At 63.2% G+C, this 24,295-nt stretch overlaps 51 non-coding genes across 51 annotated transcripts; all 51 read right to left on the bottom strand.

Moving 5' to 3' along the window:
• Positions 1 to 284: 284 nt before the first annotated feature.
• LOC138116145 (5S ribosomal RNA) lies at positions 285 to 403 on the bottom strand. The gene has a single exon (XR_011154041.1). It is a non-coding gene; the product is annotated as a 5S ribosomal RNA (ribosomal RNA).
• A 358-nt stretch (positions 404 to 761) lies between these two features.
• On the bottom strand, positions 762 to 880 carry LOC138116143 (5S ribosomal RNA). Its single transcript, XR_011154039.1, has one exon. It is a non-coding gene; the product is annotated as a 5S ribosomal RNA (ribosomal RNA).
• Positions 881 to 1,238: 358 nt separating this feature from the next.
• On the bottom strand, positions 1,239 to 1,357 carry LOC138116142 (5S ribosomal RNA). The gene has a single exon (XR_011154038.1). It is a non-coding gene; the product is annotated as a 5S ribosomal RNA (ribosomal RNA).
• Positions 1,358 to 1,715: 358 nt separating this feature from the next.
• Positions 1,716 to 1,834, bottom strand: LOC138116141 (5S ribosomal RNA). Its single transcript, XR_011154037.1, has one exon. It is a non-coding gene; the product is annotated as a 5S ribosomal RNA (ribosomal RNA).
• A 358-nt stretch (positions 1,835 to 2,192) lies between these two features.
• LOC138115703 (5S ribosomal RNA) lies at positions 2,193 to 2,311 on the bottom strand. Its single transcript, XR_011153614.1, has one exon. It is a non-coding gene; the product is annotated as a 5S ribosomal RNA (ribosomal RNA).
• A 358-nt stretch (positions 2,312 to 2,669) lies between these two features.
• Positions 2,670 to 2,788, bottom strand: LOC138115611 (5S ribosomal RNA). Its single transcript, XR_011153522.1, has one exon. It is a non-coding gene; the product is annotated as a 5S ribosomal RNA (ribosomal RNA).
• Positions 2,789 to 3,146: 358 nt separating this feature from the next.
• LOC138115393 (5S ribosomal RNA) lies at positions 3,147 to 3,265 on the bottom strand. Its single transcript, XR_011153307.1, has one exon. It is a non-coding gene; the product is annotated as a 5S ribosomal RNA (ribosomal RNA).
• Positions 3,266 to 3,623: 358 nt separating this feature from the next.
• On the bottom strand, positions 3,624 to 3,742 carry LOC138116140 (5S ribosomal RNA). Its single transcript, XR_011154036.1, has one exon. It is a non-coding gene; the product is annotated as a 5S ribosomal RNA (ribosomal RNA).
• A 358-nt stretch (positions 3,743 to 4,100) lies between these two features.
• Positions 4,101 to 4,219, bottom strand: LOC138115298 (5S ribosomal RNA). Its single transcript, XR_011153212.1, has one exon. It is a non-coding gene; the product is annotated as a 5S ribosomal RNA (ribosomal RNA).
• Positions 4,220 to 4,577: 358 nt separating this feature from the next.
• Positions 4,578 to 4,696, bottom strand: LOC138116139 (5S ribosomal RNA). The gene has a single exon (XR_011154035.1). It is a non-coding gene; the product is annotated as a 5S ribosomal RNA (ribosomal RNA).
• A 358-nt stretch (positions 4,697 to 5,054) lies between these two features.
• LOC138116138 (5S ribosomal RNA) lies at positions 5,055 to 5,173 on the bottom strand. The gene has a single exon (XR_011154034.1). It is a non-coding gene; the product is annotated as a 5S ribosomal RNA (ribosomal RNA).
• A 358-nt stretch (positions 5,174 to 5,531) lies between these two features.
• On the bottom strand, positions 5,532 to 5,650 carry LOC138115610 (5S ribosomal RNA). Its single transcript, XR_011153521.1, has one exon. It is a non-coding gene; the product is annotated as a 5S ribosomal RNA (ribosomal RNA).
• A 358-nt stretch (positions 5,651 to 6,008) lies between these two features.
• Positions 6,009 to 6,127, bottom strand: LOC138116137 (5S ribosomal RNA). The gene has a single exon (XR_011154033.1). It is a non-coding gene; the product is annotated as a 5S ribosomal RNA (ribosomal RNA).
• A 358-nt stretch (positions 6,128 to 6,485) lies between these two features.
• LOC138115609 (5S ribosomal RNA) lies at positions 6,486 to 6,604 on the bottom strand. Its single transcript, XR_011153520.1, has one exon. It is a non-coding gene; the product is annotated as a 5S ribosomal RNA (ribosomal RNA).
• Positions 6,605 to 6,962: 358 nt separating this feature from the next.
• Positions 6,963 to 7,081, bottom strand: LOC138116136 (5S ribosomal RNA). The gene has a single exon (XR_011154032.1). It is a non-coding gene; the product is annotated as a 5S ribosomal RNA (ribosomal RNA).
• Positions 7,082 to 7,439: 358 nt separating this feature from the next.
• Positions 7,440 to 7,558, bottom strand: LOC138116135 (5S ribosomal RNA). The gene has a single exon (XR_011154031.1). It is a non-coding gene; the product is annotated as a 5S ribosomal RNA (ribosomal RNA).
• Positions 7,559 to 7,916: 358 nt separating this feature from the next.
• On the bottom strand, positions 7,917 to 8,035 carry LOC138115701 (5S ribosomal RNA). The gene has a single exon (XR_011153612.1). It is a non-coding gene; the product is annotated as a 5S ribosomal RNA (ribosomal RNA).
• A 358-nt stretch (positions 8,036 to 8,393) lies between these two features.
• Positions 8,394 to 8,512, bottom strand: LOC138115608 (5S ribosomal RNA). The gene has a single exon (XR_011153519.1). It is a non-coding gene; the product is annotated as a 5S ribosomal RNA (ribosomal RNA).
• A 358-nt stretch (positions 8,513 to 8,870) lies between these two features.
• Positions 8,871 to 8,989, bottom strand: LOC138115277 (5S ribosomal RNA). Its single transcript, XR_011153191.1, has one exon. It is a non-coding gene; the product is annotated as a 5S ribosomal RNA (ribosomal RNA).
• Positions 8,990 to 9,347: 358 nt separating this feature from the next.
• On the bottom strand, positions 9,348 to 9,466 carry LOC138116134 (5S ribosomal RNA). Its single transcript, XR_011154030.1, has one exon. It is a non-coding gene; the product is annotated as a 5S ribosomal RNA (ribosomal RNA).
• Positions 9,467 to 9,824: 358 nt separating this feature from the next.
• Positions 9,825 to 9,943, bottom strand: LOC138115297 (5S ribosomal RNA). Its single transcript, XR_011153211.1, has one exon. It is a non-coding gene; the product is annotated as a 5S ribosomal RNA (ribosomal RNA).
• Positions 9,944 to 10,301: 358 nt separating this feature from the next.
• Positions 10,302 to 10,420, bottom strand: LOC138116132 (5S ribosomal RNA). The gene has a single exon (XR_011154028.1). It is a non-coding gene; the product is annotated as a 5S ribosomal RNA (ribosomal RNA).
• A 358-nt stretch (positions 10,421 to 10,778) lies between these two features.
• LOC138116131 (5S ribosomal RNA) lies at positions 10,779 to 10,897 on the bottom strand. The gene has a single exon (XR_011154027.1). It is a non-coding gene; the product is annotated as a 5S ribosomal RNA (ribosomal RNA).
• Positions 10,898 to 11,255: 358 nt separating this feature from the next.
• On the bottom strand, positions 11,256 to 11,374 carry LOC138115607 (5S ribosomal RNA). Its single transcript, XR_011153518.1, has one exon. It is a non-coding gene; the product is annotated as a 5S ribosomal RNA (ribosomal RNA).
• A 358-nt stretch (positions 11,375 to 11,732) lies between these two features.
• Positions 11,733 to 11,851, bottom strand: LOC138116130 (5S ribosomal RNA). Its single transcript, XR_011154026.1, has one exon. It is a non-coding gene; the product is annotated as a 5S ribosomal RNA (ribosomal RNA).
• A 358-nt stretch (positions 11,852 to 12,209) lies between these two features.
• Positions 12,210 to 12,328, bottom strand: LOC138115606 (5S ribosomal RNA). The gene has a single exon (XR_011153517.1). It is a non-coding gene; the product is annotated as a 5S ribosomal RNA (ribosomal RNA).
• A 358-nt stretch (positions 12,329 to 12,686) lies between these two features.
• LOC138116129 (5S ribosomal RNA) lies at positions 12,687 to 12,805 on the bottom strand. The gene has a single exon (XR_011154025.1). It is a non-coding gene; the product is annotated as a 5S ribosomal RNA (ribosomal RNA).
• A 358-nt stretch (positions 12,806 to 13,163) lies between these two features.
• LOC138116128 (5S ribosomal RNA) lies at positions 13,164 to 13,282 on the bottom strand. Its single transcript, XR_011154024.1, has one exon. It is a non-coding gene; the product is annotated as a 5S ribosomal RNA (ribosomal RNA).
• Positions 13,283 to 13,640: 358 nt separating this feature from the next.
• On the bottom strand, positions 13,641 to 13,759 carry LOC138116126 (5S ribosomal RNA). Its single transcript, XR_011154022.1, has one exon. It is a non-coding gene; the product is annotated as a 5S ribosomal RNA (ribosomal RNA).
• A 358-nt stretch (positions 13,760 to 14,117) lies between these two features.
• Positions 14,118 to 14,236, bottom strand: LOC138116125 (5S ribosomal RNA). Its single transcript, XR_011154021.1, has one exon. It is a non-coding gene; the product is annotated as a 5S ribosomal RNA (ribosomal RNA).
• Positions 14,237 to 14,594: 358 nt separating this feature from the next.
• Positions 14,595 to 14,713, bottom strand: LOC138116124 (5S ribosomal RNA). The gene has a single exon (XR_011154020.1). It is a non-coding gene; the product is annotated as a 5S ribosomal RNA (ribosomal RNA).
• A 358-nt stretch (positions 14,714 to 15,071) lies between these two features.
• Positions 15,072 to 15,190, bottom strand: LOC138115726 (5S ribosomal RNA). The gene has a single exon (XR_011153636.1). It is a non-coding gene; the product is annotated as a 5S ribosomal RNA (ribosomal RNA).
• Positions 15,191 to 15,548: 358 nt separating this feature from the next.
• On the bottom strand, positions 15,549 to 15,667 carry LOC138115605 (5S ribosomal RNA). Its single transcript, XR_011153516.1, has one exon. It is a non-coding gene; the product is annotated as a 5S ribosomal RNA (ribosomal RNA).
• Positions 15,668 to 16,025: 358 nt separating this feature from the next.
• Positions 16,026 to 16,144, bottom strand: LOC138115161 (5S ribosomal RNA). Its single transcript, XR_011153073.1, has one exon. It is a non-coding gene; the product is annotated as a 5S ribosomal RNA (ribosomal RNA).
• A 358-nt stretch (positions 16,145 to 16,502) lies between these two features.
• Positions 16,503 to 16,621, bottom strand: LOC138115296 (5S ribosomal RNA). Its single transcript, XR_011153210.1, has one exon. It is a non-coding gene; the product is annotated as a 5S ribosomal RNA (ribosomal RNA).
• A 358-nt stretch (positions 16,622 to 16,979) lies between these two features.
• Positions 16,980 to 17,098, bottom strand: LOC138115295 (5S ribosomal RNA). Its single transcript, XR_011153209.1, has one exon. It is a non-coding gene; the product is annotated as a 5S ribosomal RNA (ribosomal RNA).
• Positions 17,099 to 17,456: 358 nt separating this feature from the next.
• On the bottom strand, positions 17,457 to 17,575 carry LOC138116123 (5S ribosomal RNA). Its single transcript, XR_011154019.1, has one exon. It is a non-coding gene; the product is annotated as a 5S ribosomal RNA (ribosomal RNA).
• Positions 17,576 to 17,933: 358 nt separating this feature from the next.
• Positions 17,934 to 18,052, bottom strand: LOC138116122 (5S ribosomal RNA). The gene has a single exon (XR_011154018.1). It is a non-coding gene; the product is annotated as a 5S ribosomal RNA (ribosomal RNA).
• Positions 18,053 to 18,410: 358 nt separating this feature from the next.
• LOC138115604 (5S ribosomal RNA) lies at positions 18,411 to 18,529 on the bottom strand. Its single transcript, XR_011153515.1, has one exon. It is a non-coding gene; the product is annotated as a 5S ribosomal RNA (ribosomal RNA).
• A 358-nt stretch (positions 18,530 to 18,887) lies between these two features.
• Positions 18,888 to 19,006, bottom strand: LOC138115324 (5S ribosomal RNA). Its single transcript, XR_011153237.1, has one exon. It is a non-coding gene; the product is annotated as a 5S ribosomal RNA (ribosomal RNA).
• Positions 19,007 to 19,364: 358 nt separating this feature from the next.
• LOC138116120 (5S ribosomal RNA) lies at positions 19,365 to 19,483 on the bottom strand. The gene has a single exon (XR_011154016.1). It is a non-coding gene; the product is annotated as a 5S ribosomal RNA (ribosomal RNA).
• A 358-nt stretch (positions 19,484 to 19,841) lies between these two features.
• Positions 19,842 to 19,960, bottom strand: LOC138115322 (5S ribosomal RNA). Its single transcript, XR_011153236.1, has one exon. It is a non-coding gene; the product is annotated as a 5S ribosomal RNA (ribosomal RNA).
• Positions 19,961 to 20,318: 358 nt separating this feature from the next.
• Positions 20,319 to 20,437, bottom strand: LOC138116119 (5S ribosomal RNA). Its single transcript, XR_011154015.1, has one exon. It is a non-coding gene; the product is annotated as a 5S ribosomal RNA (ribosomal RNA).
• A 358-nt stretch (positions 20,438 to 20,795) lies between these two features.
• On the bottom strand, positions 20,796 to 20,914 carry LOC138116118 (5S ribosomal RNA). The gene has a single exon (XR_011154014.1). It is a non-coding gene; the product is annotated as a 5S ribosomal RNA (ribosomal RNA).
• Positions 20,915 to 21,272: 358 nt separating this feature from the next.
• On the bottom strand, positions 21,273 to 21,391 carry LOC138115321 (5S ribosomal RNA). The gene has a single exon (XR_011153235.1). It is a non-coding gene; the product is annotated as a 5S ribosomal RNA (ribosomal RNA).
• Positions 21,392 to 21,749: 358 nt separating this feature from the next.
• On the bottom strand, positions 21,750 to 21,868 carry LOC138116117 (5S ribosomal RNA). Its single transcript, XR_011154013.1, has one exon. It is a non-coding gene; the product is annotated as a 5S ribosomal RNA (ribosomal RNA).
• Positions 21,869 to 22,226: 358 nt separating this feature from the next.
• LOC138115603 (5S ribosomal RNA) lies at positions 22,227 to 22,345 on the bottom strand. The gene has a single exon (XR_011153514.1). It is a non-coding gene; the product is annotated as a 5S ribosomal RNA (ribosomal RNA).
• A 358-nt stretch (positions 22,346 to 22,703) lies between these two features.
• Positions 22,704 to 22,822, bottom strand: LOC138116116 (5S ribosomal RNA). Its single transcript, XR_011154012.1, has one exon. It is a non-coding gene; the product is annotated as a 5S ribosomal RNA (ribosomal RNA).
• Positions 22,823 to 23,180: 358 nt separating this feature from the next.
• LOC138116115 (5S ribosomal RNA) lies at positions 23,181 to 23,299 on the bottom strand. The gene has a single exon (XR_011154011.1). It is a non-coding gene; the product is annotated as a 5S ribosomal RNA (ribosomal RNA).
• A 358-nt stretch (positions 23,300 to 23,657) lies between these two features.
• LOC138116114 (5S ribosomal RNA) lies at positions 23,658 to 23,776 on the bottom strand. Its single transcript, XR_011154010.1, has one exon. It is a non-coding gene; the product is annotated as a 5S ribosomal RNA (ribosomal RNA).
• A 358-nt stretch (positions 23,777 to 24,134) lies between these two features.
• Positions 24,135 to 24,253, bottom strand: LOC138116113 (5S ribosomal RNA). The gene has a single exon (XR_011154009.1). It is a non-coding gene; the product is annotated as a 5S ribosomal RNA (ribosomal RNA).
• Between the last annotated feature and the right edge of the window lie 42 nt (positions 24,254 to 24,295).

Genomic DNA, 24,295 nt, shown 5'->3' with positions numbered 1-24,295 from the left:
CGGCACACGGCCGCCAGCGCCACTGTCGGCAACAACCCAACCTGCAGCCAGACCCAGAGCCATACAAGCCACTCAAGCTTTTCCCGCCACGCCAACTATGCGAGGACTAACAGTCATGGCCACCAGCTCTTCCCTGCCCTCGGAAACAAGGGAACCTGCAGCCAGATCCAGAGCCACGCAAGCCATGCAAGCCCCATGAGCCACCCTCGCCCTTGTGCTCCTTGGCACCGCTGCCCAAGCAAAACAAGGCACCTCTGGCCCAGAGCCCAGGACCCAGCAAAAGAAGCCTACAGCACCCGGTATTCCCAGGCGGTCTCCCATCCAAGTACTAACCGGGCCCGACCCTGCTTAGCTTCCGAGATCAGACGAGATCGGGCGTTCTCAGGGTGGTATGGCCGTAGGCACCCCTCAGCCCCACAGCAGCGCTCTCCAGCACACACCAGCGCCTTCCTGCCCTGCCCCAATGCCCCCCGCACCCGGCACACGGCCGCCAGCGCCACTGTCGGCAACAACCCAACCTGCAGCCAGACCGAACACCACACAAGCCACTCAAGCTTTTCCAGCCACGCCAACTATGCGAGGACTAACAGTCATGGCCACCAGCTCTGCCCTGACCTCGGAAACAACAGAACCTGCAGCCGGACCCAGAGCCACGCAAGCCATGCAAGCCCCATGAGCCACCCTCGCCCTTGAGCTCCTTGGCACCGCTGCCCAAGCAAAACAAGGCACCTCTGGCCCAGAGCCCAGGACCCAGCAAAAGAAGCCTACAGCACCCGGTATTCCCAGGCGGTCTCCCATCCAAGTACTAACCGGGCCCGACCCTGCTTAGCTTCCGAGATCAGACGAGATCGGGCGTTCTCAGGGTGGTATGGCCGTAGGCACCCCTCAGCCCCACAGCAGCGCTCTCCAGCACACACCAGCGCCTTCCTGCCCTGCCCCAATGCCCCCCGCACCCGGCACACGGCCGCCAGCGCCACTGTCGGCAACAACCCAACCTGCAGCCAGACCCAGAGCCATACAAGCCACTCAAGCTTTTCCCGCCACGCCAACTATGCGAGGACTAACAGTCATGGCCACCAGCTCTTCCCTGCCCTCGGAAACAAGGGAACCTGCAGCCAGATCCAGAGCCACGCAAGCCATGCAAGCCCCATGAGCCACCCTCGCCCTTGTGCTCCTTGGCACCGCTGCCCAAGCAAAACAAGGCACCTCTGGCCCAGAGCCCAGGACCCAGCAAAAGAAGCCTACAGCACCCGGTATTCCCAGGCGGTCTCCCATCCAAGTACTAACCGGGCCCGACCCTGCTTAGCTTCCGAGATCAGACGAGATCGGGCGTTCTCAGGGTGGTATGGCCGTAGGCACCCCTCAGCCCCACAGCAGCGCTCTCCAGCACACACCAGCGCCTTCCTGCCCTGCCCCAATGCCCCCCGCACCCGGCACACGGCCGCCAGCGCCACTGTCGGCAACAACCCAACCAGCAGCCAGACCGAACACCACACAAGCCACTCAAGCTTTTCCAGCCACGCCAACTATGTGAGGACTAACAGTCATGGCCACCAGCTCTGCCCTGCCCTCGGCAGCAACAGAACCTGCAGCCGGACCCAGAGCCACGCAAGCCATGCAAGCCCCATGAGCCACCCTCGCCCTTGAGCTCCTTGGCACCGCTGCCCAAGCAAAACAAGGCACCTCTGGCCCAGAGCCCAGGACCCAGCAAAAGAAGCCTACAGCACCCGGTATTCCCAGGCGGTCTCCCATCCAAGTACTAACCGGGCCCGACCCTGCTTAGCTTCCGAGATCAGACGAGATCGGGCGTTCTCAGGGTGGTATGGCCGTAGGCACCCCTCAGCCCCACAGCAGCGCTCTCCAGCACACACCAGCGCCTTCCTGCCCTGCCCCAATGCCCCCCGCACCCGGCACACGGCCGCCAGCGCCACTGTCGGCAACAACCCAACCGGCAGCCAGACCCAGAGCCATACAAGCCACTCAAGCTTTTCCCGCCACGCCAACTATGCGAGGACTAACAGTCATGGCCACCAGCTCTGCCCTGCCCTCGGCAACAACAGAACCTGCAGCCGGACCCAGAGCCACGCAAGCCATGCAAGCCCCATGAGCCACCCTCGCCCTTGAGCTCCTTGGCACCGCTGCCCAAGCAAAACAAGGCACCTCTGGCCCAGAGCCCAGGACCCAGCAAAAGAAGCCTACAGCACCCGGTATTCCCAGGCGGTCTCCCATCCAAGTACTAACCGGGCCCGACCCTGCTTAGCTTCCGAGATCAGACGATATCGGGCAGTCTCAGGGTGGTATGGCCGTAGGCACCCCTCAGCCCCACAGCAGCGCTCTCCAGCACACACCAGCGCCTTCCTGCCCTGCCCCAATGCCCCCTGCACCCGGCACACGGCCGCCAGCGCCACTGTCGGCAACAACCCAACCTGCAGCCAGACCCAGAGCCATACAAGCCACTCAAGCTTTTCCAGCCACGCCAACTATGTGAGGACTAACAGTCATGGCCACCAGCTCTGCCCTGACCTCGGAAACAACAGAACCTGCAGCCGGACCCAGAGCCACGCAAGCCATGCAAGCCCCATGAGCCACCCTCCCCCTTGTGCTCCTTGGCACCGCTGCCCAAGCAAAACAAGGCACCTCTGGCCCAGAGCCCAGGACCCAGCAAAAGAAGCCTACAGCACCCGGTATTCCCAGGCGGTCTCCCATCCAAGTACTAACCGGGCCCGACCCTGCTTAGCTTCCGAGATCAGACGATATCGGGCGTTCTCAGGGTGGTATGGCCGTAGGCACCCCTCAGCCCCACAGCAGCGCTCTCCAGCACACACCAGCGCCTTCCTGCCCTGCCCCAATGCCCCCCGCACCCGGCACACGGCCGCCAGCGCCACTGTTGGCAACAACCCAACCTGCAGCCAGACCGAACACCACACAAGCCACTCAAGCTTTTCCAGCCACGCCAACTATGTGAGGACTAACAGTCATGGCCACCAGCTCTGCCCTGCCCTCGGCAACAACAGAACCTGCAGCCGGACCCAGAGCCACGCAAGCCATGCAAGCCCCATGAGCCACCCTCGCCCTTGAGCTCCTTGGCACCGCTGCCCAAGCAAAACAAGGCACCTCTGGCCCAGAGCCCAGGACCCAGCAAAAGAAGCCTACAGCACCCGGTATTCCCAGGCGGTCTCCCATCCAAGTACTAACCGGGCCCGACCCTGCTTAGCTTCCGAGATCAGACGAGATCGGGTGTTCTCAGGGTGGTATGGCCGTAGGCACCCCTCAGCCCCACAGCAGCGCTCTCCAGCACACACCAGCGCCTTCCTGCCCTGCCCCAATGCTCCTCGCACCCGGCACACGGCCGCCAGCGCCACTGTCGGCAACAACCCAACCTGCAGCCAGACCCAGAGCCATACAAGCCACTCAAGCTTTGCCCGCCACGCCAACTATGCGAGGACTAACAGTCATGGCCACCAGCTCTTCCCTGCCCTCGGAAACAAGGGAACCTGCAGCCAGATCCAGAGCCACGCAAGCCATGCAAGCCCCATGAGCCACCCTCGCCCTTGTGCTCCTTGGCACCGCTGCCCAAGCAAAACAAGGCACCTCTGGCCCAGAGCCCAGGACCCAGCAAAAGAAGCCTACAGCACCCGGTATTCCCAGGCGGTCTCCCATCCAAGTACTAACCGGGCCCGACCCTGCTTAGCTTCCGAGATCAGACGAGATCGGGCGTTCTCAGGGTGGTATGGCCGTAGGCACCCCTCAGCCCCACAGCAGCGCTCTCCAGCACACACCAGCGCCTTCCTGCCCTGCCCCAATGCCCCCCGCACCCGGCACACGGCCGCCAGCGCCACTGTCGGCAACAACCCAACCTGCAGCCAGACCCAGAGCCATACAAGCCACTCAAGCTTTTCCCGCCACGCCAACTATGCGAGGACTAACAGTCATGGCCACCAGCTCTTCCCTGCCCTCGGAAACAAGGGAACCTGCAGCCAGATCCAGAGCCACGCAAGCCATGCAAGCCCCATGAGCCACCCTCGCCCTTGTGCTCCTTGGCACCGCTGCCCAAGCAAAACAAGGCACCTCTGGCCCAGAGCCCAGGACCCAGCAAAAGAAGCCTACAGCACCCGGTATTCCCAGGCGGTCTCCCATCCAAGTACTAACCGGGCCCGACCCTGCTTAGCTTCCGAGATCAGACGAGATCGGGCGTTCTCAGGGTGGTATAGCCGTAGGCACCCCTCAGCCCCACAGCAGCGCTCTCCAGCACACACCAGCGCCTTCCTGCCCTGCCCCAATGCTCCTCGCACCCGGCACACGGCCGCCAGCGCCACTGTCGGCAACAACCCAACCTGCAGCCAGACCCAGAGCCATACAAGCCACTCAAGCTTTTCCCGCCACGCCAACTATGCGAGGACTAACAGTCATGGCCACCAGCTCTTCCCTGCCCTCGGAAACAAGGGAACCTGCAGCCAGATCCAGAGCCACGCAAGCCATGCAAGCCCCATGAGCCACCCTCCCCCTTGTGCTCCTTGGCACCGCTGCCCAAGCAAAACAAGGCACCTCTGGCCCAGAGCCCAGAACCCAGCAAAAGAAGCCTACAGCACCCGGTATTCCCAGGCGGTCTCCCATCCAAGTACTAACCGGGCCCGACCCTGCTTAGCTTCCGAGATCAGACGAGATCGGGCGTTCTCAGGGTGGTATGGCCGTAGGCACCCCTCAGCCCCACAGCAGCGCTCTCCAGCACACACCAGCGCCTTCCTGCCCTGCCCCAATGCCCCCCGCACCCGGCACACGGCCGCCAGCGCCACTGTCGGCAACAACCCAACCTGCAGCCAGACCCAGAGCCATACAAGCCACTCAAGCTTTTCCCGCCACGCCAACTATGCGAGGACTAACAGTCATGGCCACCAGCTCTTCCCTGCCCTCGGAAACAAGGGAACCTGCAGCCAGATCCAGAGCCACGCAAGCCATGCAAGCCCCATGAGCCACCCTCCCCCTTGTGCTCCTTGGCACCGCTGCCCAAGCAAAACAAGGCACCTCTGGCCCAGAGCCCAGGACCCAGCAAAAGAAGCCTACAGCACCCGGTATTCCCAGGCGGTCTCCCATCCAAGTACTAACCGGGCCCGACCCTGCTTAGCTTCCGAGATCAGACGAGATCGGGCGTTCTCAGGGTGGTATGGCCGTAGGCACCCCTCAGCCCCACAGCAGCGCTCTCCAGCACACACCAGCGCCTTCCTGCCCTGCCCCAATGCCCCCCGCACCCGGCACACGGCCGCCAGCGCCACTGTCGGCAACAACCCAACCTGCAGCCAGACCCAGAGCCATACAAGCCACTCAAGCTTTTCCCGCCACGCCAACTATGCGAGGACTAACAGTCATGGCCACCAGCTCTTCCCTGCCCTCGGAAACAAGGGAACCTGCAGCCAGATCCAGAGCCACGCAAGCCATGCAAGCCCCATGAGCCACCCTCGCCCTTGTGCTCCTTGGCACCGCTGCCCAAGCAAAACAAGGCACCTCTGGCCCAGAGCCCAGGACCCAGCAAAAGAAGCCTACAGCACCCGGTATTCCCAGGCGGTCTCCCATCCAAGTACTAACCGGGCCCGACCCTGCTTAGCTTCCGAGATCAGACGATATCGGGCGTTCTCAGGGTGGTATGGCCGTAGGCACCCCTCAGCCCCACAGCAGCGCTCTCCAGCACACACCAGCGCCTTCCTGCCCTGCCCCAATGCCCCCCGCACCCGGCACACGGCCGCCAGCGCCACTGTCGGCAACAACCCAACCTGCAGCCAGACCCAGAGCCATACAAGCCACTCAAGCTTTTCCCGCCACGCCAACTATGCGAGGACTAACAGTCATGGCCACCAGCTCTTCCCTGCCCTCGGAAACAAGGGAACCTGCAGCCAGATCCAGAGCCACGCAAGCCATGCAAGCCCCATGAGCCACCCTCGCCCTTGTGCTCCTTGGCACCGCTGCCCAAGCAAAACAAGGCACCTCTGGCCCAGAGCCCAGGACCCAGCAAAAGAAGCCTACAGCACCCGGTATTCCCAGGCGGTCTCCCATCCAAGTACTAACCGGGCCCGACCCTGCTTAGCTTCCGAGATCAGACGAGATCGGGCGTTCTCAGGGTGGTATGGCCGTAGGCACCCCTCAGCCCCACAGCAGCGCTCTCCAGCACACACCAGCGCCTTCCTGCCCTGCCCCAATGCCCCCCGCACCCGGCACACGGCCGCCAGCGCCACTGTCGGCAACAACCCAACCTGCAGCCAGACCCAGAGCCATACAAGCCACTCAAGCTTTTCCAGCCACGCCAACTATGTGAGGACTAACAGTCATGGCCACCAGCTCTGCCCTGACCTCGGAAACAACAGAACCTGCAGCCGGACCCAGAGCCACGCAAGCCATGCAAGCCCCATGAGCCACCCTCCCCCTTGTGCTCCTTGGCACCGCTGCCCAAGCAAAACAAGGATCCTCTGGCCCAGAGCCCAGGACCCAGCAAAAGAAGCCTACAGCACCCGGTATTCCCAGGCGGTCTCCCATCCAAGTACTAACCGGGCCCGACCCTGCTTAGCTTCCGAGATCAGACGATATCGGGCGTTCTCAGGGTGGTATGGCCGTAGGCACCCCTCAGCCCCACAGCAGCGCTCTCCAGCACACACCAGCGCCTTCCTGCCCTGCCCCAATGCCCCCCGCACCCGGCACACGGCCGCCAGCGCCACTGTCGGCAACAACCCAACCTGCAGCCAGACCCAGAGCCATACAAGCCACTCAAGCTTTTCCCGCCACGCCAACTATGCGAGGACTAACAGTCATGGCCACCAGCTCTTCCCTGCCCTCGGAAACAAGGGAACCTGCAGCCAGATCCAGAGCCACGCAAGCCATGCAAGCCCCATGAGCCACCCTCGCCCTTGTGCTCCTTGGCACCGCTGCCCAAGCAAAACAAGGCACCTCTGGCCCAGAGCCCAGGACCCAGCAAAAGAAGCCTACAGCACCCGGTATTCCCAGGCGGTCTCCCATCCAAGTACTAACCGGGCCCGACCCTGCTTAGCTTCCGAGATCAGACGAGATCGGGCGTTCTCAGGGTGGTATGGCCGTAGGCACCCCTCAGCCCCACAGCAGCGCTCTCCAGCACACACCAGCGCCTTCCTGCCCTGCCCCAATGCCCCCCGCACCCGGCACACGGCCGCCAGCGCCACTGTCGGCAACAACCCAACCAGCAGCCAGACCGAACACCACACAAGCCACTCAAGCTTTTCCAGCCACGCCAACTATGTGAGGACTAACAGTCATGGCCACCAGCTCTGCCCTGCCCTCGGCAGCAACAGAACCTGCAGCCGGACCCAGAGCCACGCAAGCCATGCAAGCCCCATGAGCCACCCTCGCCCTTGAGCTCCTTGGCACCGCTGCCCAAGCAAAACAAGGCACCTCTGGCCCAGAGCCCAGGACCCAGCAAAAGAAGCCTACAGCACCCGGTATTCCCAGGCGGTCTCCCATCCAAGTACTAACCGGGCCCGACCCTGCTTAGCTTCCGAGATCAGACGAGATCGGGCGTTCTCAGGGTGGTATGGCCGTAGGCACCCCTCAGCCCCACAGCAGCGCTCTCCAGCACACACCAGCGCCTTCCTGCCCTGCCCCAATGCCCCCCGCACCCGGCACACGGCCGCCAGCGCCACTGTCGGCAACAACCCAACCGGCAGCCAGACCCAGAGCCATACAAGCCACTCAAGCTTTTCCCGCCACGCCAACTATGCGAGGACTAACAGTCATGGCCACCAGCTCTGCCCTGCCCTCCGCAACAACAGAACCTGCAGCCGGACCCAGAGCCACGCAAGCCATGCAAGCCCCATGAGCCACCCTCGCCCTTGAGCTCCTTGGCACCGCTGCCCAAGCAAAACAAGGCACCTCTGGCCCAGAGCCCAGGACCCAGCAAAAGAAGCCTACAGCACCCGGTATTCCCAGGCGGTCTCCCATCCAAGTACTAACCGGGCCCGACCCTGCTTAGCTTCCGAGATCAGACGATATCGGGCAGTCTCAGGGTGGTATGGCCGTAGGCACCCCTCAGCCCCACAGCAGCGCTCTCCAGCACACACCAGCGCCTTCCTGCCCTGCCCCAATGCCCCCTGCACCCGGCACACGGCCGCCAGCGCCACTGTCGGCAACAACCCAACCTGCAGCCAGACCCAGAGCCATACAAGCCACTCAAGCTTTTCCAGCCACGCCAACTATGTGAGGACTAACAGTCATGGCCACCAGCTCTGCCCTGACCTCGGAAACAACAGAACCTGCAGCCGGACCCAGAGCCACGCAAGCCATGCAAGCCCCATGAGCCACCCTCCCCCTTGTGCTCCTTGGCACCGCTGCCCAAGCAAAACAAGGCACCTCTGGCCCAGAGCCCAGGACCCAGCAAAAGAAGCCTACAGCACCCGGTATTCCCAGGCGGTCTCCCATCCAAGTACTAACCGGGCCCGACCCTGCTTAGCTTCCGAGATCAGACGATATCGGGCGTTCTCAGGGTGGTATGGCCGTAGGCACCCCTCAGCCCCACAGCAGCGCTCTCCAGCACACACCAGCGCCTTCCTGCCCTGCCCCAATGCCCCCCGCACCCGGCACACGGCCGCCAGCGCCACTGTTGGCAACAACCCAACCTGCAGCCAGACCGAACACCACACAAGCCACTCAAGCTTTTCCAGCCACGCCAACTATGTGAGGACTAACAGTCATGGCCACCAGCTCTGCCCTGCCCTCGGCAACAACAGAACCTGCAGCCGGACCCAGAGCCACGCAAGCCATGCAAGCCCCATGAGCCACCCTCGCCCTTGAGCTCCTTGGCACCGCTGCCCAAGCAAAACAAGGCACCTCTGGCCCAGAGCCCAGGACCCAGCAAAAGAAGCCTACAGCACCCGGTATTCCCAGGCGGTCTCCCATCCAAGTACTAACCGGGCCCGACCCTGCTTAGCTTCCGAGATCAGACGAGATCGGGTGTTCTCAGGGTGGTATGGCCGTAGGCACCCCTCAGCCCCACAGCAGCGCTCTCCAGCACACACCAGCGCCTTCCTGCCCTGCCCCAATGCTCCTCGCACCCGGCACACGGCCGCCAGCGCCACTGTCGGCAACAACCCAACCTGCAGCCAGACCCAGAGCCATACAAGCCACTCAAGCTTTGCCCGCCACGCCAACTATGCGAGGACTAACAGTCATGGCCACCAGCTCTTCCCTGCCCTCGGAAACAAGGGAACCTGCAGCCAGATCCAGAGCCACGCAAGCCATGCAAGCCCCATGAGCCACCCTCGCCCTTGTGCTCCTTGGCACCGCTGCCCAAGCAAAACAAGGCACCTCTGGCCCAGAGCCCAGGACCCAGCAAAAGAAGCCTACAGCACCCGGTATTCCCAGGCGGTCTCCCATCCAAGTACTAACCGGGCCCGACCCTGCTTAGCTTCCGAGATCAGACGAGATCGGGCGTTCTCAGGGTGGTATGGCCGTAGGCACCCCTCAGCCCCACAGCAGCGCTCTCCAGCACACACCAGCGCCTTCCTGCCCTGCCCCAATGCCCCCCGCACCCGGCACACGGCCGCCAGCGCCACTGTCGGCAACAACCCAACCTGCAGCCAGACCCAGAGCCATACAAGCCACTCAAGCTTTTCCCGCCACGCCAACTATGCGAGGACTAACAGTCATGGCCACCAGCTCTTCCCTGCCCTCGGAAACAAGGGAACCTGCAGCCAGATCCAGAGCCACGCAAGCCATGCAAGCCCCATGAGCCACCCTCGCCCTTGTGCTCCTTGGCACCGCTGCCCAAGCAAAACAAGGCACCTCTGGCCCAGAGCCCAGGACCCAGCAAAAGAAGCCTACAGCACCCGGTATTCCCAGGCGGTCTCCCATCCAAGTACTAACCGGGCCCGACCCTGCTTAGCTTCCGAGATCAGACGAGATCGGGCGTTCTCAGGGTGGTATAGCCGTAGGCACCCCTCAGCCCCACAGCAGCGCTCTCCAGCACACACCAGCGCCTTCCTGCCCTGCCCCAATGCTCCTCGCACCCGGCACACGGCCGCCAGCGCCACTGTCGGCAACAACCCAACCTGCAGCCAGACCCAGAGCCATACAAGCCACTCAAGCTTTTCCCGCCACGCCAACTATGCGAGGACTAACAGTCATGGCCACCAGCTCTTCCCTGCCCTCGGAAACAAGGGAACCTGCAGCCAGATCCAGAGCCACGCAAGCCATGCAAGCCCCATGAGCCACCCTCCCCCTTGTGCTCCTTGGCACCGCTGCCCAAGCAAAACAAGGCACCTCTGGCCCAGAGCCCAGAACCCAGCAAAAGAAGCCTACAGCACCCGGTATTCCCAGGCGGTCTCCCATCCAAGTACTAACCGGGCCCGACCCTGCTTAGCTTCCGAGATCAGACGAGATCGGGCGTTCTCAGGGTGGTATGGCCGTAGGCACCCCTCAGCCCCACAGCAGCGCTCTCCAGCACACACCAGCGCCTTCCTGCCCTGCCCCAATGCCCCCCGCACCCGGCACACGGCCGCCAGCGCCACTGTCGGCAACAACCCAACCTGCAGCCAGACCCAGAGCCATACAAGCCACTCAAGCTTTTCCCGCCACGCCAACTATGCGAGGACTAACAGTCATGGCCACCAGCTCTTCCCTGCCCTCGGAAACAAGGGAACCTGCAGCCAGATCCAGAGCCACGCAAGCCATGCAAGCCCCATGAGCCACCCTCCCCCTTGTGCTCCTTGGCACCGCTGCCCAAGCAAAACAAGGCACCTCTGGCCCAGAGCCCAGGACCCAGCAAAAGAAGCCTACAGCACCCGGTATTCCCAGGCGGTCTCCCATCCAAGTACTAACCGGGCCCGACCCTGCTTAGCTTCCGAGATCAGACGAGATCGGGCGTTCTCAGGGTGGTATGGCCGTAGGCACCCCTCAGCCCCACAGCAGCGCTCTCCAGCACACACCAGCGCCTTCCTGCCCTGCCCCAATGCCCCCCGCACCCGGCACACGGCCGCCAGCGCCACTGTCGGCAACAACCCAACCTGCAGCCAGACCCAGAGCCATACAAGCCACTCAAGCTTTTCCCGCCACGCCAACTATGCGAGGACTAACAGTCATGGCCACCAGCTCTTCCCTGCCCTCGGAAACAAGGGAACCTGCAGCCAGATCCAGAGCCACGCAAGCCATGCAAGCCCCATGAGCCACCCTCGCCCTTGTGCTCCTTGGCACCGCTGCCCAAGCAAAACAAGGCACCTCTGGCCCAGAGCCCAGGACCCAGCAAAAGAAGCCTACAGCACCCGGTATTCCCAGGCGGTCTCCCATCCAAGTACTAACCGGGCCCGACCCTGCTTAGCTTCCGAGATCAGACGATATCGGGCGTTCTCAGGGTGGTATGGCCGTAGGCACCCCTCAGCCCCACAGCAGCGCTCTCCAGCACACACCAGCGCCTTCCTGCCCTGCCCCAATGCCCCCCGCACCCGGCACACGGCCGCCAGCGCCACTGTCGGCAACAACCCAACCTGCAGCCAGACCCAGAGCCATACAAGCCACTCAAGCTTTTCCCGCCACGCCAACTATGCGAGGACTAACAGTCATGGCCACCAGCTCTTCCCTGCCCTCGGAAACAAGGGAACCTGCAGCCAGATCCAGAGCCACGCAAGCCATGCAAGCCCCATGAGCCACCCTCGCCCTTGTGCTCCTTGGCACCGCTGCCCAAGCAAAACAAGGCACCTCTGGCCCAGAGCCCAGGACCCAGCAAAAGAAGCCTACAGCACCCGGTATTCCCAGGCGGTCTCCCATCCAAGTACTAACCGGGCCCGACCCTGCTTAGCTTCCGAGATCAGACGAGATCGGGCGTTCTCAGGGTGGTATGGCCGTAGGCACCCCTCAGCCCCACAGCAGCGCTCTCCAGCACACACCAGCGCCTTCCTGCCCTGCCCCAATGCCCCCCGCACCCGGCACACGGCCGCCAGCGCCACTGTCGGCAACAACCCAACCTGCAGCCAGACCCAGAGCCATACAAGCCACTCAAGCTTTTCCAGCCACGCCAACTATGTGAGGACTAACAGTCATGGCCACCAGCTCTGCCCTGACCTCGGAAACAACAGAACCTGCAGCCGGACCCAGAGCCACGCAAGCCATGCAAGCCCCATGAGCCACCCTCCCCCTTGTGCTCCTTGGCACCGCTGCCCAAGCAAAACAAGGCACCTCTGGCCCAGAGCCCAGGACCCAGCAAAAGAAGCCTACAGCACCCGGTATTCCCAGGCGGTCTCCCATCCAAGTACTAACCGGGCCCGACCCTGCTTAGCTTCCGAGATCAGACGATATCGGGCGTTCTCAGGGTGGTATGGCCGTAGGCACCCCTCAGCCCCACAGCAGCGCTCTCCAGCACACACCAGCGCCTTCCTGCCCTGCCCCAATGCCCCCCGCACCCGGCACACGGCCGCCAGCGCCACTGTCGGCAACAACCCAACCAGCAGCCAGACCGAACACCACACAAGCCACTCAAGCTTTTCCAGCCACGCCAACTATGTGAGGACTAACAGTCATGGCCACCAGCTCTGCCCTGCCCTCGGCAGCAACAGAACCTGCAGCCGGACCCAGAGCCACGCAAGCCATGCAAGCCCCATGAGCCACCCTCGCCCTTGAGCTCCTTGGCACCGCTGCCCAAGCAAAACAAGGCACCTCTGGCCCAGAGCCCAGGACCCAGCAAAAGAAGCCTACAGCACCCGGTATTCCCAGGCGGTCTCCCATCCAAGTACTAACCGGGCCCGACCCTGCTTAGCTTCCGAGATCAGACGAGATCGGGCGTTCTCAGGGTGGTATGGCCGTAGGCACCCCTCAGCCCCACAGCAGCGCTCTCCAGCACACACCAGCGCCTTCCTGCCCTGCCCCAATGCCCCCCGCACCCGGCACACGGCCGCCAGCGCCACTGTCGGCAACAACCCAACCTGCAGCCAGACCCAGAGCCATACAAGCCACTCAAGCTTTTCCCGCCACGCCAACTATGCGAGGACTAACAGTCATGGCCACCAGCTCTTCCCTGCCCTCGGAAACAAGGGAACCTGCAGCCAGATCCAGAGCCACGCAAGCCATGCAAGCCCCATGAGCCACCCTCGCCCTTGTGCTCCTTGGCACCGCTGCCCAAGCAAAACAAGGCACCTCTGGCCCAGAGCCCAGGACCCAGCAAAAGAAGCCTACAGCACCCGGTATTCCCAGGCGGTCTCCCATCCAAGTACTAACCGGGCCCGACCCTGCTTAGCTTCCGAGATCAGACGAGATCGGGCGTTCTCAGGGTGGTATGGCCGTAGGCACCCCTCAGCCCCACAGCAGCGCTCTCCAGCACACACCAGCGCCTTCCTGCCCTGCCCCAATGCCCCCCGCACCCGGCACACGGCCGCCAGCGCCACTGTCGGCAACAACCCAACCTGCAGCCAGACCGAACACCACACAAGCCACTCAAGCTTTTCCAGCCACGCCAACTATGCGAGGACTAACAGTCATGGCCACCAGCTCTGCCCTGACCTCGGAAACAACAGAACCTGCAGCCGGACCCAGAGCCACGCAAGCCATGCAAGCCCCATGAGCCACCCTCGCCCTTGAGCTCCTTGGCACCGCTGCCCAAGCAAAACAAGGCACCTCTGGCCCAGAGCCCAGGACCCAGCAAAAGAAGCCTACAGCACCCGGTATTCCCAGGCGGTCTCCCATCCAAGTACTAACCGGGCCCGACCCTGCTTAGCTTCCGAGATCAGACGAGATCGGGCGTTCTCAGGGTGGTATGGCCGTAGGCACCCCTCAGCCCCACAGCAGCGCTCTCCAGCACACACCAGCGCCTTCCTGCCCTGCCCCAATGCCCCCCGCACCCGGCACACGGCCGCCAGCGCCACTGTCGGCAACAACCCAACCTGCAGCCAGACCCAGAGCCATACAAGCCACTCAAGCTTTTCCCGCCACGCCAACTATGCGAGGACTAACAGTCATGGCCACCAGCTCTTCCCTGCCCTCGGAAACAAGGGAACCTGCAGCCAGATCCAGAGCCACGCAAGCCATGCAAGCCCCATGAGCCACCCTCGCCCTTGTGCTCCTTGGCACCGCTGCCCAAGCAAAACAAGGCACCTCTGGCCCAGAGCCCAGGACCCAGCAAAAGAAGCCTACAGCACCCGGTATTCCCAGGCGGTCTCCCATCCAAGTACTAACCGGGCCCGACCCTGCTTAGCTTCCGAGATCAGACGAGATCGGGCGTTCTCAGGGTGGTATGGCCGTAGGCACCCCTCAGCCCCACAGCAGCGCTCTCCAGCACACACCAGCGCCTTCCTGCCCTGCCCCAATGCCCCCCGCACCCGGCACACGGCCGCCAGCGCCACTGTCGGCAACAACCCAACCAGCAGCCAGACCGAACACCACACAAGCCACTCAAGCTTTTCCAGCCACGCCAACTATGTGAGGACTAACAGTCATGGCCACCAGCTCTGCCCTGCCCTCGGCAGCAACAGAACCTGCAGCCGGACCCAGAGCCACGCAAGCCATGCAAGCCCCATGAGCCACCCTCGCCCTTGAGCTCCTTGGCACCGCTGCCCAAGCAAAACAAGGCACCTCTGGCCCAGAGCCCAGGACCCAGCAAAAGAAGCCTACAGCACCCGGTATTCCCAGGCGGTCTCCCATCCAAGTACTAACCGGGCCCGACCCTGCTTAGCTTCCGAGATCAGACGAGATCGGGCGTTCTCAGGGTGGTATGGCCGTAGGCACCCCTCAGCCCCACAGCAGCGCTCTCCAGCACACACCAGCGCCTTCCTGCCCTGCCCCAATGCCCCCCGCACCCGGCACACGGCCGCCAGCGCCACTGTCGGCAACAACCCAACCGGCAGCCAGACCCAGAGCCATACAAGCCACTCAAGCTTTTCCCGCCACGCCAACTATGCGAGGACTAACAGTCATGGCCACCAGCTCTGCCCTGCCCTCGGCAACAACAGAACCTGCAGCCGGACCCAGAGCCACGCAAGCCATGCAAGCCCCATGAGCCACCCTCGCCCTTGAGCTCCTTGGCACCGCTGCCCAAGCAAAACAAGGCACCTCTGGCCCAGAGCCCAGGACCCAGCAAAAGAAGCCTACAGCACCCGGTATTCCCAGGCGGTCTCCCATCCAAGTACTAACCGGGCCCGACCCTGCTTAGCTTCCGAGATCAGACGATATCGGGCAGTCTCAGGGTGGTACGGCCGTAGGCACCCCTCAGCCCCACAGCAGCGCTCTCCAGCACACACCAGCGCCTTCCTGCCCTGCCCCAATGCCCCCTGCACCCGGCACACGGCCGCCAGCGCCACTGTCGGCAACAACCCAACCTGCAGCCAGACCCAGAGCCATACAAGCCACTCAAGCTTTTCCAGCCACGCCAACTATGTGAGGACTAACAGTCATGGCCACCAGCTCTGCCCTGACCTCGGAAACAACAGAACCTGCAGCCGGACCCAGAGCCACGCAAGCCATGCAAGCCCCATGAGCCACCCTCCCCCTTGTGCTCCTTGGCACCGCTGCCCAAGCAAAACAAGGCACCTCTGGCCCAGAGCCCAGGACCCAGCAAAAGAAGCCTACAGCACCCGGTATTCCCAGGCGGTCTCCCATCCAAGTACTAACCGGGCCCGACCCTGCTTAGCTTCCGAGATCAGACGATATCGGGCGTTCTCAGGGTGGTATGGCCGTAGGCACCCCTCAGCCCCACAGCAGCGCTCTCCAGCACACACCAGCGCCTTCCTGCCCTGCCCCAATGCCCCCCGCACCCGGCACACGGCCGCCAGCGCCACTGTTGGCAACAACCCAACCTGCAGCCAGACCGAACACCACACAAGCCACTCAAGCTTTTCCAGCCACGCCAACTATGTGAGGACTAACAGTCATGGCCACCAGCTCTGCCCTGCCCTCGGCAACAACAGAACCTGCAGCCGGACCCAGAGCCACGCAAGCCATGCAAGCCCCATGAGCCACCCTCGCCCTTGAGCTCCTTGGCACCGCTGCCCAAGCAAAACAAGGCACCTCTGGCCCAGAGCCCAGGACCCAGCAAAAGAAGCCTACAGCACCCGGTATTCCCAGGCGGTCTCCCATCCAAGTACTAACCGGGCCCGACCCTGCTTAGCTTCCGAGATCAGACGAGATCGGGTGTTCTCAGGGTGGTATGGCCGTAGGCACCCCTCAGCCCCACAGCAGCGCTCTCCAGCACACACCAGCGCCTTCCTGCCCTGCCCCAATGCTCCTCGCACCCGGCACACGGCCGCCAGCGCCACTGTCGGCAACAACCCAACCTGCAGCCAGACCGAACACCACACAAGCCACTCAAGCTTTTCCAGCCACGCCAACTATGCGAGGACTAACAGTCATGGCCACCAGCTCTGCCCTGCCCTCGGCAACAACAGAACCTGCAGCCGGACCCAGAGCCACGCAAGCCATGCAAGCCCCATGAGCCACCCTCGCCCTTGAGCTCCTTGGCACCGCTGCCCAAGCAAAACAAGGCACCTCTGGCCCAGAGCCCAGGACCCAGCAAAAGAAGCCTACAGCACCCGGTATTCCCAGGCGGTCTCCCATCCAAGTACTAACCGGGCCCGACCCTGCTTAGCTTCCGAGATCAGACGAGATCGGGCGTTCTCAGGGTGGTATAGCCGTAGGCACCCCTCAGCCCCACAGCAGCGCTCTCCAGCACACACCAGCGCCTTCCTGCCCTGCCCCAATGCTCCTCGCACCCGGCACACGGCCGCCAGCGCCACTGTCGGCAACAACCCAACCTGCAGCCAGACCGAACACCACACAAGCCACTCAAGCTTTTCCAGCCACGCCAACTATGCGAGGACTAACAGTCATGGCCACCAGCTCTGCCCTGCCCTCGGCAACAACAGAACCTGCAGCCGGACCCAGAGCCACGCAAGCCATGCAAGCCCCATGAGCCACCCTCGCCCTTGAGCTCCTTGGCACCGCTGCCCAAGCAAAACAAGGCACCTCTGGCCCAGAGCCCAGGACCCAGCAAAAGAAGCCTACAGCACCCGGTATTCCCAGGCGGTCTCCCATCCAAGTACTAACCGGGCCCGACCCTGCTTAGCTTCCGAGATCAGACGAGATCGGGCGTTCTCAGGGTGGTATAGCCGTAGGCACCCCTCAGCCCCACAGCAGCGCTCTCCAGCACACACCAGCGCCTTCCTGCCCTGCCCCAATGCTCCTCGCACCCGGCACACGGCCGCCAGCGCCACTGTCGGCAACAACCCAACCTGCAGCCAGACCCAGAGCCATACAAGCCACTCAAGCTTTTCCCGCCACGCCAACTATGCGAGGACTAACAGTCATGGCCACCAGCTCTTCCCTGCCCTCGGAAACAAGGGAACCTGCAGCCAGATCCAGAGCCACGCAAGCCATGCAAGCCCCATGAGCCACCCTCCCCCTTGTGCTCCTTGGCACCGCTGCCCAAGCAAAACAAGGCACCTCTGGCCCAGAGCCCAGAACCCAGCAAAAGAAGCCTACAGCACCCGGTATTCCCAGGCGGTCTCCCATCCAAGTACTAACCGGGCCCGACCCTGCTTAGCTTCCGAGATCAGACGAGATCGGGCGTTCTCAGGGTGGTATGGCCGTAGGCACCCCTCAGCCCCACAGCAGCGCTCTCCAGCACACACCAGCGCCTTCCTGCCCTGCCCCAATGCCCCCCGCACCCGGCACACGGCCGCCAGCGCCACTGTCGGCAACAACCCAACCTGCAGCCAGACCCAGAGCCATACAAGCCACTCAAGCTTTTCCCGCCACGCCAACTATGCGAGGACTAACAGTCATGGCCACCAGCTCTTCCCTGCCCTCGGAAACAAGGGAACCTGCAGCCAGATCCAGAGCCACGCAAGCCATGCAAGCCCCATGAGCCACCCTCCCCCTTGTGCTCCTTGGCACCGCTGCCCAAGCAAAACAAGGCACCTCTGGCCCAGAGCCCAGGACCCAGCAAAAGAAGCCTACAGCACCCGGTATTCCCAGGCGGTCTCCCATCCAAGTACTAACCGGGCCCGACCCTGCTTAGCTTCCGAGATCAGACGAGATCGGGCGTTCTCAGGGTGGTATGGCCGTAGGCACCCCTCAGCCCCACAGCAGCGCTCTCCAGCACACACCAGCGCCTTCCTGCCCTGCCCCAATGCCCCCCGCACCCGGCACACGGCCGCCAGCGCCACTGTCGGCAACAACCCAACCTGCAGCCAGACCCAGAGCCATACAAGCCACTCAAGCTTTTCCCGCCACGCCAACTATGCGAGGACTAACAGTCATGGCCACCAGCTCTTCCCTGCCCTCGGAAACAAGGGAACCTGCAGCCAGATCCAGAGCCACGCAAGCCATGCAAGCCCCATGAGCCACCCTCGCCCTTGTGCTCCTTGGCACCGCTGCCCAAGCAAAACAAGGCACCTCTGGCCCAGAGCCCAGGACCCAGCAAAAGAAGCCTACAGCACCCGGTATTCCCAGGCGGTCTCCCATCCAAGTACTAACCGGGCCCGACCCTGCTTAGCTTCCGAGATCAGACGATATCGGGCGTTCTCAGGGTGGTATGGCCGTAGGCACCCCTCAGCCCCACAGCAGCGCTCTCCAGCACACACCAGCGCCTTCCTGCCCTGCCCCAATGCCCCCCGCACCCGGCACACGGCCGCCAGCGCCACTGTCGGCAACAACCCAACCTGCAGCCAGACCCAGAGCCATACAAGCCACTCAAGCTTTTCCCGCCACGCCAACTATGCGAGGACTAACAGTCATGGCCACCAGCTCTTCCCTGCCCTCGGAAACAAGGGAACCTGCAGCCAGATCCAGAGCCACGCAAGCCATGCAAGCCCCATGAGCCACCCTCGCCCTTGTGCTCCTTGGCACCGCTGCCCAAGCAAAACAAGGCACCTCTGGCCCAGAGCCCAGGACCCAGCAAAAGAAGCCTACAGCACCCGGTATTCCCAGGCGGTCTCCCATCCAAGTACTAACCGGGTCCGACCCTGCTTAGCTTCCGAGATCAGACGAGATCGGGCGTTCTCAGGGTGGTATGGCCGTAGGCACCCCTCAGCCCCACAGCAGCGCTCTCCAGCACACACCAGCGCCTTCCTGCCCTGCCCCAATGCCCCCCGCACCCGGCACACGGCCGCCAGCGCCACTGTCGGCAACAACCCAACCTGCAGCCAGACCCAGAGCCATACAAGCCACTCAAGCTTTTCCCGCCACGCCAACTATGCGAGGACTAACAGTCATGGCCACCAGCTCTTCCCTGCCCTCGGAAACAAGGGAACCTGCAGCCAGATCCAGAGCCACGCAAGCCATGCAAGCCCCATGAGCCACCCTCCCCCTTGTGCTCCTTGGCACCGCTGCCCAAGCAAAACAAGGCACCTCTGGCCCAGAGCCCAGGACCCAGCAAAAGAAGCCTACAGCACCCGGTATTCCCAGGCGGTCTCCCATCCAAGTACTAACCGGGCCCGACCCTGCTTAGCTTCCGAGATCAGACGAGATCGGGCGTTCTCAGGGTGGTATGGCCGTAGGCACCCCTCAGCCCCACAGCAGCGCTCTCCAGCACACACCAGCGCCTTCCTGCCCTGCCCCAATGCCCCCCGCACCCGGCACACGGCCGCCAGCGCCACTGTCGGCAACAACCCAACCAGCAGCCAGACCGAACACCACACAAGCCACTCAAGCTTTTCCAGCCACGCCAACTATGTGAGGACTAACAGTCATGGCCACCAGCTCTGCCCTGCCCTCGGCAGCAACAGAACCTGCAGCCGGACCCAGAGCCACGCAAGCCATGCAAGCCCCATGAGCCACCCTCGCCCTTGAGCTCCTTGGCACCGCTGCCCAAGCAAAACAAGGCACCTCTGGCCCAGAGCCCAGGACCCAGCAAAAGAAGCCTACAGCACCCGGTATTCCCAGGCGGTCTCCCATCCAAGTACTAACCGGGTCCGACCCTGCTTAGCTTCCGAGATCAGACGAGATCGGGCGTTCTCAGGGTGGTATGGCCGTAGGCACCCCTCAGCCCCACAGCAGCGCTCTCCAGCACACACCAGCGCCTTCCTGCCCTGCCCCAATGCCCCCCGCACCCGGCACACGGCCGCCAGCGCCACTGTCGGCAACAACCCAACCTACAGCCAGACCCAGAGCCATACAAGCCACTCAAGCTTTTCCCGCCACGCCAACTATGCGAGGACTAACAGTCATGGCCACCAGCTCTTCCCTGCCCTCGGAAACAAGGGAACCTGCAGCCAGATCCAGAGCCACGCAAGCCATGCAAGCCCCATGAGCCACCCTCCCCCTTGTGCTCCTTGGCACCGCTGCCCAAGCAAAACAAGGCACCTCTGGCCCAGAGCCCAGGACCCAGCAAAAGAAGCCTACAGCACCCGGTATTCCCAGGCGGTCTCCCATCCAAGTACTAACCGGGCCCGACCCTGCTTAGCTTCCGAGATCAGACGAGATCGGGCGTTCTCAGGGTGGTATGGCCGTAGGCACCCCTCAGCCCCACAGCAGCGCTCTCCAGCACACACCAGCGCCTTCCTGCCCTGCCCCAATGCCCCCCGCACCCGGCACACGGCCGCCAGCGCCACTGTCGGCAACAACCCAACCTGCAGCCAGACCCAGAGCCATACAAGCCACTCAAGCTTTTCCAGCCACGCCAACTATGTGAGGACTAACAGTCATGGCCACCAGCTCTGCCCTGACCTCGGAAACAACAGAACCTGCAGCCGGACCCAGAGCCACGCAAGCCATGCAAGCCCCATGAGCCACCCTCCCCCTTGTGCTCCTTGGCACCGCTGCCCAAGCAAAACAAGGCACCTCTGGCCCAGAGCCCAGGACCCAGCAAAAGAAGCCTACAGCACCCGGTATTCCCAGGCGGTCTCCCATCCAAGTACTAACCGGGCCCGACCCTGCTTAGCTTCCGAGATCAGACGAGATCGGGCGTTCTCAGGGTGGTATGGCCGTAGGCACCCCTCAGCCCCACAGCAGCGCTCTCCAGCACACACCAGCGCCTTCCTGCCCTGCCCCAATGCCCCCCGCACCCGGCACACGGCCGCCAGCGCCACTGTCGGCAACAACCCAACCAGCAGCCAGACCGAACACCACACAAGCCACTCAAGCTTTTCCAGCCACGCTCTCTATGTGAGGACTAACAGTCATGGCCACCAGCTCTGCCCTGCCCTCGGCAGCAACAGAACCTGCAGCCGGACCCAGAGCCACGCAAGCCATGCAAGCCCCATGAGCCACCCTCGCCCTTGAGCTCCTTGGCACCGCTGCCCAAGCAAAACAAGGCACCTCTGGCCCAGAGCCCAGGACCCAGCAAAAGAAGCCTACAGCACCCGGTATTCCCAGGCGGTCTCCCATCCAAGTACTAACCGGGTCCGACCCTGCTTAGCTTCCGAGATCAGACGAGATCGGGCGTTCTCAGGGTGGTATGGCCGTAGGCACCCCTCAGCCCCACAGCAGCGCTCTCCAGCACACACCAGCGCCTTCCTGCCCTGCCCCAATGCCCCCCGCACCCGGCACACGGCCGCCAGCGCCACTGTCGGCAACAACCCAACCTGCAGCCAGACCCAGAGCCATACAAGCCACTCAAGCTTTTCCCGCCACGCCAACTATGCGAGGACTAACAGTCATGGCCACCAGCTCTTCCCTGCCCTCGGAAACAAGGGAACCTGCAGCCAGATCCAGAGCCACGCAAGCCATGCAAGCCCCATGAGCCACCCTCGCCCTTGTGCTCCTTGGCACCGCTGCCCAAGCAAAACAAGGCACCTCTGGCCCAGAGCCCAGGACCCAGCAAAAGAAGCCTACAGCACCCGGTATTCCCAGGCGGTCTCCCATCCAAGTACTAACCGGGCCCGACCCTGCTTAGCTTCCGAGATCAGACGAGATCGGGCGTTCTCAGGGTGGTATGGCCGTAGGCACCCCTCAGCCCCACAGCAGCGCTCTCCAGCACACACCAGCGCCTTCCTGCCCTGCCCCAATGCCCCCCGCACCCGGCACACGGCCGCCAGCGCCACTGTCGGCAACAACCCAACCTGCAGCCAGACCCAGAGCCATACAAGCCACTCAAGCTTTTCCAGCCACGCCAACTATGTGAGGACTAACAGTCATGGCCACCAGCTCTGCCCTGACCTCGGAAACAACAGAACCTGCAGCCGGACCCAGAGCCACGCAAGCCATGCAAGCCCCATGAGCCACCCTCCCCCTTGTGCTCCTTGGCACCGCTGCCCAAGCAAAACAAGGCACCTCTGGCCCAGAGCCCAGGACCCAGCAAAAGAAGCCTACAGCACCCGGTATTCCCAGGCGGTCTCCCATCCAAGTACTAACCGGGCCCGACCCTGCTTAGCTTCCGAGATCAGACGATATCGGGCGTTCTCAGGGTGGTATGGCCGTAGGCACCCCTCAGCCCCACAGCAGCGCTCTCCAGCACACACCAGCGCCTTCCTGCCCTGCCCCAATGCCCCCCGCACCCGGCACACGGCCGCCAGCGCCACTGTTGGCAACAACCCAACCTGCAGCCAGACCGAACACCACACAAGCCACTCAAGCTTTTCCAGCCACGCCAACTATGCGAGGACTAACAGTCATGGCCACCAGCTCTGCCCTGACCTCGGAAACAACAGAACCTGCAGCCGGACCCAGAGCCACGCAAGCCATGCAAGCCCCATGAGCCACCCTCGCCCTTGAGCTCCTTGGCACCGCTGCCCAAGCAAAACAAGGCACCTCTGGCCCAGAGCCCAGGACCCAGCAAAAGAAGCCTACAGCACCCGGTATTCCCAGGCGGTCTCCCATCCAAGTACTAACCGGGCCCGACCCTGCTTAGCTTCCGAGATCAGACGAGATCGGGCGTTCTCAGGGTGGTATGGCCGTAGGCACCCCTCAGCCCCACAGCAGCGCTCTCCAGCACACACCAGCGCCTTCCTGCCCTGCCCCAATGCCCCCCGCACCCGGCACACGGCCGCCAGCGCCACTGTCGGCAACAACCCAACCTGCAGCCAGACCCAGAGCCATACAAGCCACTCAAGCTTTTCCCGCCACGCCAACTATGCGAGGACTAACAGTCATGGCCACCAGCTCTTCCCTGCCCTCGGAAACAAGGGAACCTGCAGCCAGATCCAGAGCCACGCAAGCCATGCAAGCCCCATGAGCCACCCTCGCCCTTGTGCTCCTTGGCACCGCTGCCCAAGCAAAACAAGGCACCTCTGGCCCAGAGCCCAGGACCCAGCAAAAGAAGCCTACAGCACCCGGTATTCCCAGGCGGTCTCCCATCCAAGTACTAACCGGGCCCGACCCTGCTTAGCTTCCGAGATCAGACGAGATCGGGCGTTCTCAGGGTGGTATGGCCGTAGGCACCCCTCAGCCCCACAGCAGCGCTCTCCAGCACACACCAGCGCCTTCCTGCCCTGCCCCAATGCCCCCCGCACCCGGCACACGGCCGCCAGCGCCACTGTCGGCAACAACCCAACCTGCAGCCAGACCGAACACCACACAAGCCACTCAAGCTTTTCCAGCCACGCCAACTATGCGAGGACTAACAGTCATGGCCACCAGCTCTGCCCTGACCTCGGAAACAACAGAACCTGCAGCCGGACCCAGAGCCACGCAAGCCATGCAAGCCCCATGAGCCACCCTCGCCCTTGAGCTCCTTGGCACCGCTGCCCAAGCAAAACAAGGCACCTCTGGCCCAGAGCCCAGGACCCAGCAAAAGAAGCCTACAGCACCCGGTATTCCCAGGCGGTCTCCCATCCAAGTACTAACCGGGCCCGACCCTGCTTAGCTTCCGAGATCAGACGAGATCGGGCGTTCTCAGGGTGGTATGGCCGTAGGCACCCCTCAGCCCCACAGCAGCGCTCTCCAGCACACACCAGCGCCTTCCTGCCCTGCCCCAATGCCCCCCGCACCCGGCACACGGCCGCCAGCGCCACTGTCGGCAACAACCCAACCTGCAGCCAGACCCAGAGCCATACAAGCCACTCAAGCTTTTCCCGCCACGCCAACTATGCGAGGACTAACAGTCATGGCCACCAGCTCTTCCCTGCCCTCGGAAACAAGGGAACCTGCAGCCAGATCCAGAGCCACGCAAGCCATGCAAGCCCCATGAGCCACCCTCGCCCTTGTGCTCCTTGGCACCGCTGCCCAAGCAAAACAAGGCACCTCTGGCCCAGAGCCCAGGACCCAGCAAAAGAAGCCTACAGCACCCGGTATTCCCAGGCGGTCTCCCATCCAAGTACTAACCGGGCCCGACCCTGCTTAGCTTCCGAGATCAGACGAGATCGGGCGTTCTCAGGGTGGTATGGCCGTAGGCACCCCTCAGCCCCACAGCAGCGCTCTCCAGCACACACCAGCG

This window comes from Aphelocoma coerulescens, chromosome 9 (genome assembly GCF_041296385.1).
Source record: "Aphelocoma coerulescens isolate FSJ_1873_10779 chromosome 9, UR_Acoe_1.0, whole genome shotgun sequence".
Lineage (NCBI taxonomy): Eukaryota > Metazoa > Chordata > Aves > Passeriformes > Corvidae > Aphelocoma > Aphelocoma coerulescens.
Note: the sequence above shows the minus strand (reverse complement) of the source record. Positions and strands in the feature narration are given on the sequence as shown.